This window comes from Protopterus annectens, chromosome 13.part0 (genome assembly GCF_019279795.1).
Source record: "Protopterus annectens isolate FY-2018-M chromosome 13.part0, PAN1.0, whole genome shotgun sequence".
Lineage (NCBI taxonomy): Eukaryota > Metazoa > Chordata > Ceratodontiformes > Protopteridae > Protopterus > Protopterus annectens.
Genome location: NC_056747.1, coordinates 511,579,978 through 511,600,727, shown reverse-complemented (window position 1 = coordinate 511,600,727; position 20,750 = coordinate 511,579,978).

Genomic DNA, 20,750 nt, shown 5'->3' with positions numbered 1-20,750 from the left:
CTTCAGTTTTTCTGTGTTGGTATAAATTACCCATGTTTAAACAACCCAGAGCTTATTTGCTACAAAATTCTACACACACAGTTTCAAAGCTACCAAACTGATAAGTTTTCACTGGATTTGACTGAAATACCAGCTCTACAAGACCCGGGATAGCTATATTTTGTGATCAATTTTAGTTTACTACAACAGCTGTATACCCTTTGGTGATTATTAGTAATCTAGTGGAGATTTGTTTTGGCTTAACTGTAGTGACAGTAGAGAACGAACCTAGGTATTTCTGAGCCTCTGACAGCTGTAAAACCATGAGAAGTATTTTGCTACTGGGCAGTGTGCTCATTTGTATATTTTCAGATTTCCTGTATTTGTTGCAAGTTTCTCATCACACAGCCTCATTTAACCATGCACTGTATAGATGCAGGCACTTAGAACCTTAACTTTCTATATAACCTACTCAACCAATTCCTAGTGTACTTAACAGTTCATAGTTGCACACTGGTTTGTGCAAACAGGTGCACTGCTCTTTATGTGTAAACTTCAAATATTTGCTTTATATAACAGTCCAGTTAATCAAATCCTAAACTCTAAATGCTTCTCCCCCTTCAACCCACATTAATAAGCAACTGGATCCATGGATTTGCTCTTTTCAACCATTTCTGCAGCCAGCTTGGTTGAAATGTGCATCTTAAGAGAATATAGCAATTGTCTCATGTTTACTGACAACCACTTACTACTCAAAGTGACACAGTGTGCACAAAATGTAGTTATATAATGTTAAAGGAGGCAACGCTCTCAAACAAAGCCACTACATATAACAAGTACATTGTCAGTGCCACACTAAACAATTCACACACAGCTCAGGTGAAACACATAGGCTTACACAGGTTCATTGGAGAATATACAGCTAATGTCCACGGTAGACATTTTAAGCTTAGGCATGTTATCCTGTTAGATGCCTAACTATTTTATCCCATAGGTGTTTTAAGTAATATTGCCGTACGTTTATTTACATTGAAATACTTAGTTTTTAAAGGATTATTTATTAGGGTCGCACCTTCAGTGTAATAGAGGACTCGCTATAAGGTTAATCATTAAACACTGCCTGTGTCCATTAAGGTACATTTCCTATTTCCCATCCATTTGTCTAAATTTAATTTGAGTAGGAGCATGGATGGGCTTTGTTTTATATAGATGGGAAATCTGTTCCACAGTACTGTTGTCTTATGAAATAATGTACTTGTCCATCCAAACAGTTCTGTTTATGCTGCAGAAAAGGTTTAGGTCCCTGGACAGGTGTTTCTAAAACCATTTGATTTGCAGTTGTGCAGTAGGTTCATTAGTCAGTGGATGCATCATAGGCCTTGCACAGTTTGTCACTTAGTATTCCATATGACTCTGAGCATAGTGACAGGGCTTGGAAGCAGTTGGTGTAGTCCAGTATTCTCTTTGTAAGAAGCAACTGTGGATCCTCTAGTTGTTGCAGTTGCCTGAAATGGTACATTCCAAAGGGATCATTGTACTCAGTGATGGGCCTAATGAGATCTGAGTAAAGTGAGACAAAGACATCTCTGGACCTAGATGTTATCCCTTTACTTATAAGCTGTGCATTATAGAAAGACGTCCTTACCAAAGTAGGCTCATGTTGGTCAAATGCTAGGTTACTATCTATGTAACTTCCCAAGTACCTAACTACTGGGTCTACTCTTAAGGGTGTATTGTCAATGTGATAGTTCCCTGGGGCAGATGGTTTTCCAAAGGATAAAATAATGTATTTTTTGATGTTTAGCTTTAGTCCATTACTGACACCAGTTATTTGTTTGGGACTAGCCCTCCTGGAGGATTGCTGATTCTTTGGGAGATGCAGTGACTGCTCCCACTTTGCAAGCATCAGCAAACTTGGTCAACCAAAGACCTTTGACTTTAGCTCTGAAATCTAAGAAATAGTAGTAGTCAAAGCATGGAGCCCTGTGAGACCTCACTGGTGACAGGTCTTTTCATGGAGGTGGCTTCCTCTATCTTAACTTCTTGTGTCCTATCTGTGACACACTTTGCAATCCAGTGAGTGATACGAGAATTTATTCCTAATTTAATAAGCTTTTCAACAATGCCTGAGTGGAGTATTGTGTCAAAAGCTTTGGCCAGGTCAAGGTAGGCAGTGTGTAATGTCTTCACTTCAACCATCACTTTGGTTACTTTTCTGAAAAAATCCAGTAAGCTGAGTAGGCATGACTTGTCTTTGATGAAACCAAACTGGGAAGGGTCCAGCATTTTGAAGTTTTCTATGTTACTGATTAGCTCCATGATAAGTCTTTCCGTGGCTTTACATGCAGGTCTGGTCAGACGTATGGGATTGTAGTTACCCTGGTCTTGTGCAAGTGTAAGACTGTTGCTGTCCTCTATTCATTTTGTACAGTGCTAGTTTGGAAGCTGAGGTCGAAAATTGTTGTTTAGGACATATAAATATTGTGCTTCATGCTATTTAGGATGCATCCTGGGATATTATTGGGGCCCATAGATGCTATATTTTTGAACTTTGAGAGCACACAGGATTTGGTCCTGTGTGATAGCTTAGGGTGTATTGCTTTCAAATATTTCTTACGAGATTTATGGTGGTGAGATAGGGTTGACGTTTGAATTGAATTTATCAGTCAATAGATTTTTTTACATTCTCAGCTTCAGCAGAGGTGGTGCCATTTACAGTCGGTTCAGCACACTACTATTTTTTTATAAACTATACTACAGCAATTGTTTTGGAAATTGACAATACATGTACTTGAGACATACAGACATCCCCACCACTTCCACCCAATCTCTTCCCGTTGGTGAAACAAAAATAATAGTGACCAATGTTTACATTTTCCATTCTTAAAAAAACTTAGATATAAATTCCACCAGTCTTATAAAGGAAAACAAAGAGTTAAGGTGTATATTTACATTCCATTTAGACAATATTAACTTTTACTTAAAATACTCATCAAATAAAACAAATAAATCTCTTTTTTTAGATATTAATGAAGTTTTACATATAATCTAAGTTGAATACGACCATTGCAAATGTTATTACAGTGAATAGGTTATTTGTTTTACTCCACCAAAAAATATATACATGGGCAAGATCATCACTTATGGCCCCAAGATCCTAATAACCCACAGCCGTACCAACATAACTTACCAGAATTTCTCAACCCTAATCTGACTGAGTAAAGATAAGTTCACATATATATATATACATATATATATATATATATATATATATATATATATATATATATATATATATATATATATATATATATATATATATATATATACACATATATAGGTCTACCTCAACCCACGGAAATTATGTTTCTCTGAAATGTAATTTCACAACCCCTTTTTTCCAAAAGTGAATTTATCCGAAAATGCACTTTCATGAAAAACTGAGTCAATGAAAACCAAATAAAAAAAAAAAAAAAAAATGACAACACTAAACACATTTATGCAGGGGAGAAAGCGCCCCTGCACCCCCACACCCTGGCTACTTTTATATTCTAACTCTGAGATCACACTACGGTGGGGAAAAAAGAATATTCCCTTATCCCCACTGTGCCACGCTCTACAACGACAATCTGGGTTGCTTTTCATTGACTCAGTTTTTCATGAAAGTACATTTTCGGAAAAATGGGTTTGCAAAATTATGTTTTGGATAAACGTAATTTTGGTGGGTCAAGGTAGACCCATATATATATACTGTGGCTTTGAAGAGCATTTACTCTAAAAATTGAAAAAAAAAAAAACTGAGTGGCTTCAGAATTCAGTTTTGGAAAAATAAGTTAATGGAGCCTATGCTGTGTCTCAAATATGGTATGTTTAGTGAAGAGAGGTCTTTGAGGAAAAAAAAAAATTTAGAAGGTGCAGTACATGGGAGTGTTCAATTGGATGGCCTTTGGAAGCCAGGATGATAAAGGCAAATGAAGCCAAGGAAAATGAATGTCAGATAAATACAATACTTTTTTGTAAGATACTGAATATTTTTTTAAACATTTTTAATACTTGTAACATTATCTGCAGTTAAACTTAACCATGTGGATAATGCCATACATAAGTGCCATACATTATTAATTATATTGCTACAAATGTCATGAAAGTTTATCATTATTTGTAACAATTAAGTTATTTCAGGATCTTTAATCAGCTCACCACACTACTGTGTATTGGTCTTGAAATTATGGACATAGCTGAAGGTGGCCTTGGAGTTGCCCTTGGGCAGGCTGGCTATTTTTGTCTCAAATTTGGCCTTGGTAGCTTTAATTAGGGTCCTAAATTGCTTGTTTAATTTCTATTCTGCTGGGTGTTGCAGTTCTTATTTTTGGCTATATTTTCTTCCTCTTGTTATAAAGTTTACTGATGCTATGGTTCCCCAGTTTGTGTTTTAGATTTGCCGTCTGCTTGCATCTAAAAGGTACAGCTCATTCTAGCAGTTGTATTCATGTTGGAGTAAGTTGGGAGTCTTTTTTGGATGAAGATTGAAACAACTCTCCTTTTTTCTGTCCTGTGTAGTAGCTATTCTAAATGTGTGGAAGGCATTGTAGCTCTGCAATTCCAGAGTATTCTCCACCAATTTAAACCATGTCACTACACAGATGTTGATGCCCTCCAAGGTGAGGAGGGATTGTAGGAAATGGAGTTTTTTTTTGTTTAGGCTCTTAGCATTGATCAGTAATATCTTTGTAATATCCTTAGTTCTTTATGTTAAGTTGGTAAGTTCATCTGGTTGGCATTGCCTAAAAATTACACTTAGGGGGTGAAGACTGTTTTAACTAATGCACAAAAGCCTAGAGGGTGCAGGTGCAGACCATCCCTTGCAAAGTAGCACAATCTGTTGATCATATCCTCTCAGGCTGACAGATATTGTACCTACTTAAAATGACACCAACAGCTAAACCAACTCTTGAAGTCAATTACTTTTTACCTGTATTGAGGTATCATTTTTGGAGAAGGTAGAATGCTGCTCAGTGCTAGGCTCATACCTGCGTGGTACACAGTCCGTGATCATCATCATGTCTCACTTTATATAATCTAGGGATGTTATCTCTTAAGTCATTTACACAGACACGCACACTTGCTTTGACAGAGTCATAATGATACTTGCTGTTAAAGCACTTCAGTGCATTTGTAATCTGGCAAATCCTTGCAACACACAAGCAAATGACCACCACCCTTTGCTAACTAAGCCTGGTAAGTGGTGCATCAGTATTGTCTTACTGTGGAGTCACCTATGACTAGAATATTAGGTTGGGTGGTTGTCTACCTTTTGGGTTTAACATCTGATACAATGTGACCCTGTGTACTATGTGAAGTAGTAGGCTTTGCCCTTGTTGCAGGCTTGAAATACTTTGGAGGATACTTAATTCCAGCATTGCATTTTGGAGATCTCTGCAGGTTTAGGCAAGTTAAGCTTTTGAACTTTGACATATGACAGACTATATGTTTCATGTGAGTAATTGGAATGTATGTGTGTGTTGTGGGGTGAGCTGCTATCACTCCTAACATCAGTGGTGACTGTGTATGAGCTTTTACCTTCCAGTGACATTAAGTCCATACATCTTTCAAACACGCATTATGCTGTTTGAGTAATAGCTGATTATCAGACAGCAGGAGAAAATTCTTACACTGTCTCAAGACACCTATCTCAATCAAGCTAGCCACAGAAATTACAGGAAAGTGTTTGCTCGTGGTCGCTATTTGTCAGATTCAGGGGTGCTGGAGTGTCAGCAACTGTTGGAGATGTAGTTTGGTAGGGTATAGAGGTGGAGGGGTATCAATTCTGCAGGGATAGGGAGTTTGGGGTGACTACTTGTGAAGGGGTGCTCTAGCTATCTTGGGCTAGGGGAGTCCAACATATGATGAAACTCTTAAAAGTAACCTTCCTAGACCATGGTGGTCTCCTAAATGTGACTCAAGAAGCAAATACACTCATCAAACTCAAAAATCCACGTCACAGGAAGCACCACCATGAAACACACATCCAGGTATCACACTGACTCAGTTCAGAAGCAAATAAAGCAGACCACCAAACAATCTAATATTTTTGTCATAAGTGACTACATAATGTGACACAGTGATGCATCGCTCACCAGGCTGTGCACAAAGAGGGTCACATTTAGTTGCCTCTCTGTTGCTAGGATTCACCACATCATGCAAGCATTTAATAGGTTCATAGGCTCACAGAAATTACTAGGCTAATGGCCCTAGGGCCCTTACAAGCCTAGCCATATTTACCCTGAGCTTCCCCAATTGTCGGTGGCTAGATGAGTGAAGTTCACAGAGATAAAGCTCTGTGGTAGTTAATACTGACCTCCTCTGTCCAGGAGGGACATCGACATCACCTCAGGAGTGAATTTGTGGTCACCCATCCATTGATCTAGGCTGCATTTGAAGAGAGTCAGGGAGGAGCTTTATTTCACATGAAATGGAAGCTTGTTCCAGAAAAGTGGCAGTCTCTGGGAGATATATCTCTCTCACCAGCATAACTTTTTCTTGTCAGAGGCTAAGTTAACCCTAGATTGAGTGGCCCTTGTGCAGTTTGAATTACGAATGTGTAGCATTCCCATCAAGACCAGGTCAGAAACTGCCCTGTAAGCTAACCACAGGACACCCTTAGCAATCTGTAGGAGACAGAAAACAATGACATGACTTTTAGTCTTTCCAAGTAAGACTTGTTTTGTGTACACTGTAATTTCTTGGTTTGAAACCTCTGTGGTCTCTCCACTTTCTGCAGGTGTCTGGTGAGGTACATGCAAAAGGAAGCATTGTACTCAATTATAGGTCTGATAAGGGCTGAGTATAATGAAATTATGACATCCTTACCTTTACTTATAAGATGTGCCACATAGAAGGATTTCCTTACTACTGTGGATATGTGATGGTCAAAGTTCAGTTTGCTATCAACCTGAGTACCCAGATCATGCACCACTGTGTCTACTCTTGGGGGGTGCTGTCTATAATGTGATTAGCAGGGATGTCAGCTTTCCCAAAAGGAATAATACATTTTTTTGCATTTAGCTTTAATCTGTGGCTTTGGCAGCAATCATTTGTCTGCGTTAACTCTGCCTACAGTATATTAACTTCTTTAAGGTGCTCAGTGATTGGTCACAATTTGCAATCATCAGTGAACATGGTCAGCCACAGGCCATCCAGATTTGCCTGGACTTCTGAGAAATAAATTCCGAACAGTAAGGGGCTTAGCACAGAACCCTGTGGTATGCCACTGGTGACTGGTCTTTTGCTAGAGCTGAAGTCACCCACTTTGTATGTGTCCTGTTGCTGAGCCAGCTGGCTACCATCTGATAATTTAAGGGTTAATTCCCAATTGGGAGAGTTTCTCTATAATACCTGAGTGGGTTATTATGTCAAATGTCTTGGCTAGGTCAAGACAGATGGTATGCATTGTCTTTCCCTTGTCCAGGGCCTTGGTGACTTTCTCGTAGAAGTCAACCATGTTTAGCAGGCATGATCTACCTTTAACAAATCTGAACTGGGTTGAGTCCATAGTTTGGACATTACTTATGTCCTTGTTAATAAGGTCCATAATGATTCTTCCCATGGCCTTACTGTTGTTCTCCTCCATTCAGTCACAACATAGCCAGTTTGCAGGCTGTGGTTAAACAGGGATCCAAGTGGGTCTGCTAGGTCATGTTTTAAGTTGTTTAAAAGGCAACTGAGATGTTGTCTGGTCCCACTGATGCTGAGTTTCTAGCCTTGGAGAGTAACAGGATGACCTGCTCTCTTGAGATAATAGGCTGGGGAAATGGTGTCAGCTATACTTTGGGAGATGACTGGAAGGGATAAGGGGGGTGAAGTTTGCTCCAAATCTGCCAGAGTTGGCTATTATGTCTGGTTGATTATGGGTGGTGCTATCCACAACCAGTTCAATCCATAGCTGTGTATTCCTTTTTAGATTTCAGATGTAGTTAAAGAATACCTTGTGGTTATCTTTAGCTAGGAAGGCTATTTTTACTTCATAGCCGGAGGACTTGACAAGATCTCTGATTTGTTTGTTTAAGCTAGAGAATTATTTTTTTTCCTCTGCTGAGACAGTTCCCTCTTGTTCTTTGACATTAGTTTCTTTCTCTTGTTGTATAGCCTGTAAACTAGGGGTCCACCATGGTGGCTTGTTTTTTGGCAAGACCAGGTTTTAATCTGGTCAAGTACAGATGATTCTATACAACTGCTTAAGTGGTTATACGGGGCATTGGTGTACACCACTGCATAGCAGTCTGTGTTCTTTGCATTCGAGGGCGCTTTGAAACTACTTATACCATCACTTAGGATTAGGAGGCCGATCATGGAGTATAATGCTCCTTTTGATACATACTCTCACAAACTTGTCACATCTGGAATGACACTGCTTTATCTTGAACCTTAAAAAAATCAAGTACCTAAATAATATAAACTGTGCAGACCATCTCAAGACCTTTCTCTCTTCTTGGTATCATAAGGCTATTGAGAGGTGACCTCTGCTAGTGTATAGAGCCTCAACGGACCTTATACTGTCAGACCTATTATTATGCACTTGCAAATCCGCTTGTAGCAAAAACACCCAACTAAGGGATTTCAACAGGACATGTTGGAGGGATAAGTATGTATCAAAGGGAATGCCAGTTTGGTGGAACGTCCACTCCACATAGAGGAAACTATTTTCATACTCTTTTCAAATGTAATTTAGACAACATTATGGGAAACAGTAAACTCACCGCTGATTTAGCACCTATGTCCCTCTTGGAAAGGTGCAACAAGAAAATGTCCCCTCTAAGTTAATCATACACAAAATATAAGGATGAAAAAACTATCATGGAAATGTAAGGAAAGGCTTCTTAAGATCCTCAGAGATTATAGGCTAGTAAGTACCTATGAACCTAGGTATTTCACTGGTTGTACATCAACTCATCAAAAAGTGGTGCGATGTATTTTACCTCCTTTGGACCGGATTATGATCTGAACCTGGGAGTAACCAGTATTCAAGAAATTTTTGAATATAGTGACTTACGAGTGTATATGAATTCTAACATACATGTTAAGAATAATGCCTGCATCGTGATGACAAGGACTATGCCCATGTTGGGTACATTACTAAAAAATGTTAGTTTTAGAGCAGTGTCAGCTCTGGTAACACTGTTTACCACATATGTTAGGTTCATTATTGATTATAACCCATTACAGAGTATAATTTTTCATTTTGTTTTTATTCCAAAAGTGATTTATTATCATTAGAAAATGTTCAATGACACTTTACAATAAGAATACTTGACAATAAGAATTTGACTTGCAGTAAATATTTACAAAAACTCAATTTACATTCAATTAATTACTACTGGCTGTGATGAGGAGTTCCAGCATTTGCTAAATGATAAAATGATGGACTCTACAAAAAATGTCAAGAACAGGAAATTATACCTTCATAATGCAGAAAGGTAAAACAGTATTAAGAGCAAAGTTTATAACTCATAGCATAGCTAGAAGCTGGAATAAGTTTCCTTTGCATGTTAGGCAGAGTAACACTTAACTTTATTTAAGAAGGTGGTAGCTAAATGGTTTGTTAATAATGATAAAACTTATAAAAAACTAAAACTGATAAGATATGAAAATAACGACTCGCCACGAATACAAGAAAAGGTTTAATGGACATCCACAAACTTAGCGCTTTCACCCGTCCACATACGGGTTTCATCAGAGTTTAGTTAATTACAAAAACAGCTGATTTTTGTACTCTTGTCAATTAAATTAAATTGTATTCAATTCCAATATTTATGTCATACATACTATTTGAATTTAGTATAAAAGATTTCAAACATCAATTGTAGGAACTTTTAATTAATTAAAATTTTAACAATAGGAATTGTATAATAGGAATTGTATAATAGTGTATATAGGTAGTTATATGTAGTAGTGTATTGTTTACTTTTATGTTATATGTTTTTACAAGTTGTCTTTAGTATTACTATTGAATTTTTGTATAACTAGATTAATTGGTTTGTTAATAATGTCTATTCGTGGAAATTGAAGATTGCATTGTAATGGTCCCTGACAATTATGCAGTATAAACAAATTATGTAACCATGAATATATTGTGGCTATCTTAAACTTTTTAAAAGAATGCCTTGTCTGGTATGTCATTTATGTGAAATGTGTATCCAACAGCTTATGTTATATTTCATCTTTGTCTTGGTAGAACTGCAAGCCACTTTACTGTTTACACAGTGGCTTGGGGGACATCAAGTGCACAAGTCATCTACTGTATCTGTAATGACAAAGTGCCACAGCATGCATAGATGTGTTCTGGTGTTGTGTGACACATAAGAAGTTATGTATTCACCATAATATTCCATGTTTGTTGTCCATCTTGCCTTTATTCATTGCTGGTTGGGTTCGGAACCGAGAATCGGTTCCGACTCGGCCTATACAAAAGCTTGAAAGCTTCCACCAGCTCGTGGCTATGCCCTATCACATCATACTCAGGGAAGATTACCCAGATCTTGGTTGCAGATAAAGTAACTACTACCTCTAAACATATAACCATGTCCAATAAAGTAACTAAGGAAGAAATTCAGAGAACAACAAGTTCCAATTAGCAAGAAACCTCTTGATCCTCCAGGAGTGAAGGTTGGGGGAAGGAGGGTGGAAGACAAGAATGAAGGTGAGATGGACAACAAACATGGAATGATGTGGTGAGTACATAACTTCTTAATGTTATGTTGTGCTATCTCCCCTTCATCCATTGCTGGTTGGGACAGTGTCCCTAGCACATTCTTTCTTGGGTTGCTCAAGGGAAAATACTCTTCAGAACAGTGGACCCAAATGAGGCCTTGTTCCTGGAGGTCAAATCAACTTTGTAATGAGTGATAAAGGTATGTATGAGGCTTTACCCATGTTGCTGCTGCACAAATTGAGTCTTTGGGTAGCCTTGGCTGAAAGGCTGATGAGGTTGCTATAGTTCTTGTGGAGTGGCCTTTTATTTTTCCTGGAAGTTCTCTATTCTGAGATCTGTATGTGAAAGTTATACAATCAGTAAGCCACTTGGAAAGTGTGACCTCTGATAAGGGGGCGCCCTTCCTTTTTTCTGAAAAAGATACAAACAGTTGTTCTGATTTCCTGAACTCCTTTGTTCTGTGGAGTTAGAAACGTAATTGTTTGTGTATGTCCAATTGGTGTAATTTGTACTCTGACTTGTTGCCATAGTTTGGGAAAAAATAGACAAGTTGATGGATTGATTTAAACTCACTTCTGAACATACTTTGGGGATGAATGAAGGGTTAGTTCTCAGGGAGAGACTATCTTTGTGAAAAATCATGTAAGGGGGATGTATTGATAAAGCTTGGAGTTCTGATACCTGTCCAGCAGAAGTGATGGCTATCAAGAAGGTTGTTTTCCACATTAAAAACTTTAGCTGACATGATGATGCAGGTTCAAAGGGAGGAAGGATCAAGGTGGACAACACAAAGTTTAGATCTCATGGCACTGGTGGTTCTTTTACTGGATGCCTTAGTAAGAAAGTACCTTTCAAAAAAGCTTTGCAAAGCCTGTGGGACATGATTTTTATTCCCATTTCTTCAATATGATAGTTTGATATAGCAGCTAATTTAACTTGAATAGTATCTGCGGCTGTATCTTCATCAAAAAGTTTAGCTAGAAAGTCTAATACAGCTGTTATAGGGGCAGTAAAAGAATCAATGTGGTTGCTGAAAGCCCAATGGGAAAACGTTTTCCATTTGCTAGAATATAATTTTGCAGTTGAAGCCTTATGGGATGAAATCAAAATATGTTTCACTGCAGGGGAAATACCTTGAAGCCTGGCTATGAGAGGAACTGGAGCAGTCAAGCTATCAGTCTGAGGGTTTGAATTGATGGGTGGAGCATCCCTAAGGGATGGGTCAGGAGGTCTGAACTGGGTCCAGAATCCACGGCTCCTTTTGGAGATGGGGCTATAGAAAGGGGAACCAAATCTGATGAGGCTAATATGGGGCGATGAGCATCAAACTGCTCCTCAATGTGCTTGCTTTCTGAAGGACTTTGGGGCTCAAGGGAAATGGGGGAAAGGCATAGAGGAGACCTGAGGGACAATCGTGTACAAGTGCATCCCTCAGAGACTCCCCTGGAGGTGGGATCAGGGCAAAGTAGCTGCTGCATTTGGCATTCATGGACATGGCAAAGAGGTCGCAGCAAGGCTGGCCCCACTTGCAGAAAATCTGTTCTGCAATGTCCTGTTTTAGGGACCACTCATGAGGCATCAAAATAGTGGGATGTGCATTCCTGTTGGAAAACATTTGGAAGAAACTGCCCATTACCATACTCTCTGGGCCTCTCGACATAGGGAGTAAGATTTGGTTCCTCCTTGTTTGTTTATGTACCACACCACTGACATGTTGTCTGTCTGAACTGCAACTGTTCCTAGTCAAAGGGAGTCCTGGAATACCTGCAGTGCCAAAAGCACTGCTCTCATCTCTAGGACATTGATATGGAAGTGGTTCTTGTGTTCCTGCCAAACACCTTGGACAGTCTTTCCCAGATAATGCCCCCCACCCTATCTGGGAAGCGTCCGTGGTCACTGTGGCTCTTGGTTCTGGAAAAGATGAACTGTCGACCTAAATCTACTTGAGTGGAGTGAAGCCACCAGCACAGATCCCTCTTGCAGGATTCTATTATGATAGTCTTGTGAGACATGGGCAGCTCCTGCATGGACCACTGGGTAAACAGTAGCCACTGAAGAATCCTCATGTGCAGACGAGCTAAGGGTATCAAGGTTATTGTTGCTGCCATGGTACCTAAAACTTTCAAAAACAACCTTTGCTTGCACTTTTTTCTTGGTTAAGAGGTTTTTGACTTGCTGCCGTAAGGTTTGAATTCTCTTGGGGGGGTTGGCTAACATGTGTTTTGTATTTAAGTCTGCCCTTATAAAGACAATATGCTGTGATGGCAACAAGGCAGATTTTTCGAAGTTTATCATGATGCCTAGCTGATAGCAAAGATAAATGGTGGTGTCTCTTACTCTTGTTAGTAGATGCTTGGTGGTGGCAGTTAGGAGCTAGTTGTCCAAGTATGGAAACATCCAGAATCCTAGAAACCTCAAGTGAGCCATGACCACTGCCATGCATTTGGTGAACACTCTGGGGGCTGTAGTGAGACCAAAAGGTAGAGCTCGAAACTGGTAGTGAATGGCTCCCAGCCAAAAGTGCAAATGTCTCCTGGATTGCCTGTCCATTTTTATGTGGTAGTGCACATCCTAGAGATCTATTGAGCACATCCAATTTTCTTTCCCCAGAAAGGGGAGTATCAGCTGCAGTGTCACCATCTGGAACTTTGACTTCTTGATGGATTCGTTTAGTCTGCTGAGATCCAGAATAGGCCTCCACTCCCCTGTCTTTTTTGGAACTAAAAAGAACCTTGAGTAAGTTCCGGATCCAATTTGGTCTGTGGGGACATTTTGGATGATTCTTTTTTCTAGCAACTTTTGTACCTCGAGAGTTACATAATCCCTTTGACTGGGTGGAACATCTGGGAATGAATTATTTTCTAAAGGGGGGTAATAACCTCTGCATATAATCATTTGTGCCCATTTCTCTTTTATTATTTTTAGCCAGGTGTTTGGGTACAATGACAAGCGACCTCCGACTGCCTCCAGAGATGGACAGATGGGTCTCCTTTCAGGAGAGCAGAAAGGGCATAACAAGGAAAGAATCCCTGTTGCCCTGGTTTTGCAGACCCCCTCTGCCACGTGGTTGGCATCTTCCATTGTTACTTCCCCCTCTGCCCCTGTGGGAAGAATCACCGCATGCATCCGGGAAAGCTCTCTGGGATTTATGGAACCACATTTTCCCCCCATCTGGCATTTGGGATAAGGCCTGGTAGTGAGGGATAAACAGACTCCAGTAGCAGAAACAATCTTTCCTTCCTGTTCGCACCTGGTTAGAGTCTCTAACTTTTGGCCCAAACAAAGAAGAGCCATCAAAAGGGGCGTTAATAAAGGAAGACTTAAAGGGCTTGGCGAAATCACATAAGCGCATCCAGGAATGCCTCCTTAAGGAAATTCCTGTACCTGCTGCCCTACTCACTCCTTTGGCTGCATAAGAGATAAGTCACATGGAGACGCTTACCACAGAGTTTAAAGTGGAGAGCTGGGTGGACACCTTGTCTAAAACCCCCACAGCTACAGAACCTTGGAGGCATCGCCTAGCTCCTTCAGGAGATCCATATGAAGCCTAGAGAAATAGGTCAGGTAGTTGAGTGGCCTAAGGGGAATGGAAGATGAAGAAAACATATGCATTCCATATCTGTCCATTGTTTGAGACTTTTTATTCGGTGGATGGACACATGAGGATGTCTCAGACAACTCCTTTTAGGTGGCTGCCTCCACCATCATAGCATTTGCTGGGACACCTTTACTGAGGAACTCCCTGAGGACACAGTAATGAATTTATTTGGCCTCCTAGGAACATGTTCCATGGAGTGCCCCACGCCTTTTGACTGACTAAGTTAATGAGCTGGTCAAAAGGCAGAGACACCCAAGAGGTGGAAGGGTGAGACCCGAAAGCCTCCAGGTACACAGACTCATCCTGAGAAGGGTTCATGGGCTTCCAGCCACCTCTCTGTTTAAGGATCCTTAGGATGTCTGCAAAGGAGACATCCTCAGAGGTTGACTGTGGGGACCCTTCTGACTCATCGAGGTCCGTGTCTGATGTGATGGACTCCTCAGTGGAGTCTAAATGCTTCCTCTTGCATAATCTCTTTTGAGGGACCTCCTCGGAGGGATACTCCAATGCAGTTTTGGAAGACCTCGCTTCGCCTAATGGGGTATCCTGGGGTTTTGGGTCTCCACGCCTGGGCAGAAGCAATGGCACTGAGATGGACACTGGCATTTTGGGGGGAAGAATACTTGGACCTGAGAGCAGAGCAGCCTGAAGTGACAGCACTCTCATCATCTTGAAAGCCCCCCCTCCCCTGATCTGAAGAGGCCCTTGGCTCCAAGGAACCAAAACCCCCCCCTCGGACCAAGGCAGTGGGCTCAAAGGCTGATGTAGGTGCCGAGCTCACCTGTACCAAAGCCCCGAGAGGTAGGTTCGGATCGGACAACTGTCCAGCCCGACTCTCCTCCCCGGACCCGACGGGACAGCGTCAGCTCATAGACCCCTCAAATTCTGATGGAAGGAGGTTGGAGTGGTAGTCAGGCCCAAAGATCCTGGAGCAGGTCTCGGCACCAATATTTTTGCTACAACTGGATCTAAGCACTCTGGCTCTGAAGCCCCAGAATGGGTCTGAGAAGGAATCAAAGAAGGGGAAGTGATGTTGGTCAGCACCAAATCCCTCTGGGTTGGAGTCGACAGTATCTTGGCCAGCACCGGCATCCATAAAAGTCTCTTCACCACCTGCTCCACATGATCATCTGAAAGGCTTCTGGATGATCGAGAAGACAGGGTCTGGGACCTCACTGGCTGTAGCAAAGGAGATCTCAAAACTGGGGAGACCAGTTCCAAGACTGGGAACAGCTCAGAAACTGGAACTCTGTCGGCCCAGAAATCACTATGGAAGCCGAAGAGGGAGATTTCTCGAGTCAGAAAGTCTTTGGGTCCAAAGACGACACTCTGGCCTGTTTTTTTACCAGCTTCAAAAGTGGAGCAGCAGAAGACATTGTCTTTCCTAATTTTTCTGATCTTGAAGACGGGGATTTCTGAGTGGTTTTAGAAGTACTCTGATTCTCTTTCAAAGCCTCAGAGAATGGAGTTTTTAATAAGCCTCTTACTATCAGTTTGTTTCTTCTTACCATCAGTACCCTGGAACTAAAGGCATGACAGAAAGAACACGATTCCTGAAGGTGGACAGCACCCAAACAATATACACAACTGGTATGTTCATCAGTCAGTGACATTTTTTGACTGCACTTTTCGCATTTCTTAAAATCCAAAGGTTTTGCTTCTCTAGTATCGTTTGGCATCTTATCAAAAGTTAACACACAAGCAAACTAAGCCAACTAGAAAAAAAAAACACAACTTTTTAATTTTTGCAAAGAGAAGTTAACACACAATCAACTAACTCTATTTCACTAACTACAGGAAAAAAGGAGCAGTTCTAACTAAATGGACAACCCAAAGGGAAAAGTAGAGGAATATTAATCCAAAAACCTCTGTAATTTAAACGAGTTTGGAGCCGGGATAGAGAAAAAAGGTCAGACAGGCCTAGCGGTAGAACGACGGCCACCAGAAAAAACACAAACAATAACGAACACTCAAAACTACAAAATACTTGCCCTAACAGTCTAAGTTTTTAAACTACAACAACAAGAATAATTTTTTAATAATTTTGTAAAGCTAACAAATAAGAAAAGATTCCACTTAGCCTAGAGCCTGAATGGAAGCACCTGATCTTGTTTAGCGGCAAACAAGATCTAGGTAATCTTCCCTGAGCATGATGGGATAGGGTATAGCCACAAGTCGGTGGAAGCACTTTAGCTTTTGTATAGGCCGAATCAGAATCGAGAACCCAACTAGCAATGAATGAAGGTGAGATAGGACAACATAACATTAATGGTTGTGCTTCCCCTGCATTTAAATTTTCTTCATTCTCTTGTCTATTGGTGTCAGCATGCACCTGTGCCACCTGCTATTCTGCTTCCAGTCTCTGCCATAGCCACATACTGTGATGAAGCACAGCTCAAACCACCGTTCTGTCTTTTCAGGTTAGTACTAAGATAAACGAGCACCAAAACTGCCCCTTCAGGATGCCAAACGTGATTCAATAGTGTGTGCCTTTCTCATATTACAACTGTACCTTTCCTCAGATTTGAGGATGTAGAATAGGCATCATTAGTCAAGGCTACACAGATGCACAAGATCACCTAGGAAATAAAGACTATATTTGGTAGTCAGCATATGTTCAGCATTGCACACGTTCAGAAATATCTCCCAAATCTGGCTATTTTTTTTTTTGGCTAAATGTAATCTTTTTAGTGGTGGCAAAGTGCAGTTATCACCACAAAAAATATTTAGTACATAGTTAAGCATTTGAACCTACCTCATATTATTACACTAGCTGCAAATATGTTATGAAAATAGCTTGATAATAAAAATGTCTCCAGTTCTTTACTACAAATTCTTTAAAATAAACAGAGGTAGAAATCTTTAAACAAACTTAAAAATATATTACTAAGGACCAGGAAAATTCCTTTAATTCTACAGCACCAGTGGCACGAACTGGACACTTGCTATGTATATATGCAGGCATGGACACAGAATGTCTTGGACTCATCTGCAGAATTACTTGGCTCCGGAAAGGAGTCATATTGTACAATGGATCCATTTAAAAAGGTGAGATATCTGTTTTTTTTTGTTTGTATTTTTTTTTAAACAGCTCCATTGTATAATAGTAACTATGGTGAGACCCATCGTCCATGCTATTTTGTCACTCCCAACACCATTATCCACTCAGGCTTTACCTTTAAGGGTAAACCACTCTGATCACAGCTATAACAGCATGGCCAGTGGACCAAACTGTGATTTCTATCGTGTCACCTCCCCATAATCTTGTTACCTTACCTTATGCTTTATTATAAAACAGTTTTGTTGTGTCTGTCTGCAAGCCAACTGGTTTAACAGATATAGGGATCATGAGCACTTTCAGTATGCTTGCAAGCTACACTGGGAATTATATTATATGCAGGATAACCAATCTCTCATCTGAAGAAGTAGAATCTCTTCCTTTTCATACATGCCATCCTGTCATTGATCAGTAGACCGTATATTCTTATGTGGGTACAGTCTGTTGTAGTTCGTACCATCAACAAACCTACCACAATGTGGGACGCATTATGGCATTTTTTCATCCTTTGAAGATAGAAGAAACTATAGCATGTAGTTGAGAGCTGCCTCTACTGTCATTTATGTTTAAAGCCTGAGATATGCCTAGTACATTGAGGCTGCTTGAATATGCCTATATCTGGGATGCAGAATGAAGAACCAGCTACAGTGACCAATGGAATGTGCTGACCTAGCATATTATTTAATGAGAGGTCTGCACAGGACATATCACATTCTGTTGGTGTCATGTCATCCACTGGAATATGTTGGCAATAATAATTCAAAATGATGTGCAGTACATCAAATGCAAAATAACAGTTCCCTGTATGGGAGGAGGGAGTTGTGCCTTATGCACCCACCTGATAAATTTACTAAATGTCAAAGTCGCTGCACCCTGGAGGGAAGGGACCGTCCCTGCACTACAGGATCTAGATAGTTAGAATGAAATGTTGCTAAAATCTGCAAACCCCTGTGTATTGTGCCATAATATGCACAGACTTTTGTATTTAAAATTTTATTAACTTCAAAAGAGCAGCATACAAAAGTCACTTCAAGGTATTAGTATATTCAGTCCCTATATGAGAGCAACTGTTGACAAATTAAAAATGCATTATGGCAGGTTTCATGATTGTCATGTTGTCACTTTAAGCATCAACAGTAGAAAGTAATATTATTATTCACAGGACACGGATCACTGATAGTGTCTAGTATGGCATTATCTTCCATGTAACACCCACAGTACCTGCAGTTTTGCACTAGAAAGATCCCCACTATGCTGGCTGGTCAAGAATGTTTTAAAAAAATCACATTTTGCCAAAAAATTTCCTTTTCTGGTTCTATCAGGTAAAAAATATCATCTGCAAATAAAGAAAACTTTTCATGAACAGCATACCAAATATATCCTTAAATTTCTGACTCCATTATTTTCTTTGCCAATCCTTCTAAATATAACATAAATAACAAAGGGGAAAGGAGACACCCCTACCAGTTCCCCTATTCAGACACAACTTATCAGAGAGGAACCCTCCCACTTTGATTTTTATCTCTGATCCCTTATATATTCTCCTAATTAACCTTATTATTGTATCAGAAAATGCAAATACTTCCACTCCTGTACTCATAAAATCGCAGCATAACGGTCACATGCTTTTTCTACATCAAGACCCACCAACAACAGTGGTATTTTCTTAAATTCTGCTTCTCTCTGGATCTTCATTGTTTTATTAATGTTGTCAAATGTTTGCCTCCCCTCCACAAAACCAGACTGATCCACATCTATCAGTTTTGGTAACACATTTGCCATTCTTCTAGCCATTATAGACAAACATTTAATAATCATGGTTTAAAACCAAACTGGGCCTATATGAAGCTGGATCTGATTGGTCTTTACCATCTTTAGGTATTACAACCACCTCAGCTTTTTCCCAATATGTTGGCGTTTCCCCTCCTTTTAAAAACACTTAAAAAAAACCTTCCAGCTCTTTATCACTTTCTTCCCTCCAAGCTTCCATACTTCCACCGGAATACAATCTATTCCTGGAGACTTTCCTGCAAATTGGTTATACATTACCATTTGTATCCAGTTTCCTCCTTTCTTAACTGTTAATTATTGAGCCTCATCTACCTCTAACCTTGGCATATTTAAGTCTTCCATAAATATTTAATTTGTGGCTTTTCTTCATTTCCCTGCATCTCTGCTTTATACAGATCTTCATACAATTTACAAAATATCTCTAATACCTCTACAGGATCTATGGTTATTTTTCTTGTTATAGGTTGCCTAAGACTGGCAACAACCCTTTCTACTTTCTTTTGCCTAACTTGTTGTGCCAAACTTAGTTGCTTAACAACCCTCTTTCAAAACTCATGCATATTATCCAGGTACTCCCTTATTTTTCTTTAACACTGCAATTAGATTTTTTCTTATTCTGTGGGATTCCCTTTATTTTGCAATGTTTTAACCTTAGTCATCCTCACTAAATAATAATTGTTACTTCTTAACAATATATTTTTTTCTTTTATTTCTACCTTATTTTTAAACTCAACTTTCATTTTTGTCTCACTCCCTAGCTTTAATTTTTGAAGTACTTTTTATACTCCCTAACAACTCCCAAATTATTTCCACTACCCATTCCTTAAATTCCTCTCTTTTCAGTGGGTTGGTGGAGAAGTGCCAGTTTCTCATCTTTTACTTCATTACACTGCATTTTTACCTTAGTAATTGTGAAGGCTGCCAGACTAGCTAGATAGAATTTTGCAGATAAGTCTATGTTATTTGCAAATATTAATATAAGTCACAGGCTTGATTTACAAATATAAAGAGAGCTATAGGCTATGATTAAACTACATGTTATACTGAGCTTCAAAAATGTAACCACAGTGCACTCTGCTGGAAGAAAGCTGATAAGGCAAGCATAGTATGACTGATCTCAAGCTCAGAGACAGGATGTCTAGGCCAGGAAATTCTTTCCATTGCCGTGATTTAAGAGATAATTACTATTTACATGTATAATGTCTTTTATTGCTGTGGCTTCCTGGTCAGGTGCAGCTTACTAAGAGATGCACATTTTGAGTTTCTGTGAGCCTGAGAAACTAAATCTGAACTGTTAAGAATGATGTAATCTGAAATGACTCAGCAGTATTGTGTTATCAATTTAAGACTTTCCCAGAGAGAGAGAGAACATTTTGGATTTTGTCTGAAGAACATCCACTCACCAGTACTTGCTCACTCTGTAAGATATTTATTTAGAACAGTGATTTCTCTTAGAGATAGATAGAAATAGCCAGATTAGTCTAGCTGTTTTCTATATTTATGTCAGACTACCTACAGTATTATTTTAAAGCATTTTCCTGTGATTTCTGACCTCTGTAATGACATTCTGTTGAAGTAATAAGATTTGTCTTGTGTTTTCATTATTTATTATGAAA